The 3,785-nt window shown below is 35.0% G+C and overlaps 1 non-coding gene across 1 annotated transcript; it reads left to right on the forward strand.

Moving 5' to 3' along the window:
* The first annotated feature begins 2,800 nt into the window (after window positions 1-2,800).
* Window positions 2,801-2,907, forward strand: LOC136234423 (small nucleolar RNA R71). The gene has a single exon (XR_010691307.1). It is a non-coding gene; the product is annotated as a small nucleolar RNA R71 (small nucleolar RNA).
* The last annotated feature ends 878 nt before the right edge of the window (window positions 2,908-3,785 follow it).

A 3,785-nucleotide genomic window follows, 5' to 3' on the forward strand; every position in this document is an offset into this window, starting at 1 on the left:
ATCCTTCATAAGCAAATTATTAAGTGGTTTGTAAATTACACTATAGTTCTTTATAAACCTTATGTAAAAACCTGCATGTCCTAAAAATGATCTTACTCTCTTAACAGTAGTTGGTGGGGGTAATTTCTCTATGACTGAAGTTTTTGCTCTATCCACTTCTAATCCTTTTTCAGATATTTTATGACCTAAAACTATTCCTTCGTCTACCATGAAATGACATTTTTCCCAATTTAATACTAAATTCATTTCTTCACATCTAGACAACACTTTATCTAAGTTTCGTAAACATGCATCAAAAGAATCTCCATAAACTGAAAAATCATCCATAAAAACTTCCATGATATCTTCAATGAAATCGTTAAATATAGCGGTCATACAACATTGAAATGTTGTGGGTGCATTACATAGACCAAAGGGCATTCTCCTATAAGTAAAGTTTCCATAAGGACATGTGAAGGTTGTTTGATCTTGGTCATCCGGGTAAATGTAGATTTGAAAGAATCCGGAATAACCATCTAGGAAACAATAAAACGCATGACCGGCTATCCTTTCGATCATTTGATCAATGAAAGGTCAAGGAAAATGTTCTTTCTTGGTTGCCTTATTTAGGTTCTTATAATCTATACAAACCCTCCAACCGGTGGTGGTTCGCGTAGGTATTAATTCACCTTCGTCATTCCTTACTGCAGTTATACCTCCCTTTTTAGGTACACAATGGATTGGACTAACCCATTCACTATCCAATATTGGATAAATTATTCCATTGTCTAACAGTTTAGTAATCTCATTTTTTAATACTTCCTTCATGTTCGGATTTAGGCGTCTTTGCCTATCCGCTTTAGGTGGCTTACCTTCTTCTAAGTGAATTCTGTGCATTACAATACTAGGATTAATTCCTTTTAAGTTTGAAATTTGCCATCCCATACTCTCTATCCTATTTCTAACAATCTCTTTCAATTTGTCTTCTTATTCTTTAGTTAACTTGTTAGAGATAATTATAGGAAGAGTATCGCCTTCGCCTAGGAAAGCGTACCTCAAATGGTTTGATAACTCTTTAAGTTCTAACTTAGGGGGTTCTACAATTGAAGGCGGAACTGGTCCATCTTCTCGAATCAAAAGCTCTGGAGCTTTATCTTCTAATTCTTCTCCCACTATTGGTTCTATTACTTTTTCTCTTTGAATAACATCATTGACACATTCTTCAACCAAATCAAGTTTCATACAAACTAACTCTTCCATAGGGTATTTCATTGCTTTGTTCATATTAAACTCAATCTTATCATCACATATTCTCAAAACTACTTTTCCTTCTGATACATCGACTAATGCACGTCCCGTATTCATAAACGGTCTACCAAAAATTACCGGACAATTGACGTCATATGCAAAGTCTAGTAGGAAAAATGAATTTATCGACTTTTACTAAAACGTCTTTAGTTATACCATATGGTTTCTTAGTGGTTTGATCCGCTAATTGCAAAACCATATTGGTACACTTGATATCTTCTTCTAAACCTAATTTCTTGAAAATAGACAGTGGCATTAAGTTAATGCTCGCTCCTAAATCACAAAGACAACTTGGGAATTCAATGTCTCCTAATTTACACGGGATGGTGAAACATCTAGGATCTTTGAGCTTAGTCGGTAAATTACTTGACACTATTGAACTACAGTCCTCTGTTAACGATATGGATGGAATTCCTTCCCAACTGATTTTCTTAGAAATCAAATCTTTTAAAAATTTGCCATAGTTAGGAATTTGCATTATCACATCCATAAACGTTAAATTTATATGCAAATTTTTAAGTTTGTTTAAAAACGTTAAAAGTTGTTTATCATAGTCCTTATTTCGGACTTTATGTGGAAAAGGTGGTCTTGGTACAAAAGATGTCGTACTAGCATCTATTGGCGAACTTTTTGAATTTACATTATCTTCCTTGGATTTCGTCGCCAAATCACTTCCCTGCAAAATGTTAGTAGAATCTCCGGGCATTTCCAGACCTAAGTAATGTTTTCCCGAACGAAGAGTGATAGCCTTTACACGCTCTTTCAGATTTTCTTCTGTATGGCTGGGAAGACTTCCCTTTTTTCGGGATGGAATTGATTTAGCAATTTGTCCTATTTGAACCTCCAAATTATGGATGCTAGACGAGTGGTTTTTAATTAATTGATCGAATTTATTCTCAATTCATTTAAAACCATCATCGTGGCTATTTACTTTACCACCGATAGCGTCTATAAATTTGTCGATTTTAGAAGATAATGCGCCAATCGTGTCTCTTGACTGATTTTGATAAGTATTAGGTCGACTTTGATTAGCACTGGTAGTATTATTATCTTTCCAACTAAAGTTAGGATTATTTCTCCATCCGGGATTATAAGTACTAGAATAAGGATTATTAGTTTGATTTTGTCCTTAGACAAAGTTTACCTGTTCAACCTCATCTATACCTTCGTAATCCACATCCGTTTGGATTGGGTTACCATTAGTATCACACAATGCCATAAACCTATCAATTTTGTGCGACAACGCAGAAAATTGAGCTTGTAACATCGCGACTGGATCGAGATTCACTATACCTTTAACTGGTGATGTGGTTGAGGATGATGGTTTCGCCACTGGTGTGTGTCCACGTTCTGCTGGCCACATACTACTATTGATTGCCATTTCCTCTAAAAGTTCTCTTCCTTGGGCGGATATATCTTCTTCATAAATAACCCTCCCGACATAGCATCTAATGAACCTCTAGTTGTAGGATTTATTCCGTTATAAAAGGTTTTCATCAAAAGTTCATAGGGCAAATGGTGATGTGGGCATAAACGTTGAAGTTCCTCAAAACGTTCCCATGCTTCATAAAGGGTTTCAGTATCATGTTGTGTAAAGGATGTTAACTCTTTTATGACTCTTGCGGTTTTTGCTAAACGGAAAAATTTTGATAAAAATTCTTGGGCTAATTGGTCCCAAGTTTCGAATGTTGTGTCTGGCATCGAAGTTAACCAAACTTTGGCTCTATCCTTCAAAGTGAAAGGAAAAAGGCGAAGTTTAATCGCTTCGGCAGGCACATCGGTCATTTTAAAAGTGTCACAAATTTCTAGGAAATTTGTCAAATGGGTGTTTGGGTTTTCGTTAGGTAGTCCATAAAATGTCACATTGTTTTGCAACATATTAAGCAAAGCTGGCTTAATTTCACATTGGTGTGCGACAATCTAGGATCTAACTATACTATTCGTTACACCGGCCACTCATGGCCTAGCATAATCCATAAGTGTGGGTGGAATTGCCAAGTTTTCTGGCTGTGATTTTTCTTTCTCTTTGTCTTTCTTGTTTTTCCTTTTTTTCTTAATTGTCTTTTTAATTTCTGGATCAAGTGGTTTTGGTGGAATGCCTGAACTTCGAGAACTGCGCATGAACTTGAAATTTTTGCACGAACCGAAACTACCTTCAAAACAAAATTGAAAAATAAAAATGTAAGTAAATTGAAATAAATAAAATATAAAAATTAATATAAGTATGTATAAACCTAGATTCGAAATAAAACACGAAAAATCTAAATTTTTGTAAAAAAAATTTGGCGTTCCCCGGCAACAGCGCCAAAAACTTGTTGAGCGATTTCCGCAAGTGCACGGTTTCACTTGTAGTAATAAAAAGATATCGATCCCACAGGGAACGTTTTTTCACAAAAACTTATTTTGATACAGTTTGAATATGTCTTTAGGTTTATATTATAGAAAATCGTTTAATTGAGTTGGATTGTGATGAATTGAATTAACAAGAATCAGATTAG

Source organism: Euphorbia lathyris, chromosome 6, assembly GCF_963576675.1.
Source record: "Euphorbia lathyris chromosome 6, ddEupLath1.1, whole genome shotgun sequence".
NCBI classification, from domain to species: domain Eukaryota; kingdom Viridiplantae; phylum Streptophyta; class Magnoliopsida; order Malpighiales; family Euphorbiaceae; genus Euphorbia; species Euphorbia lathyris.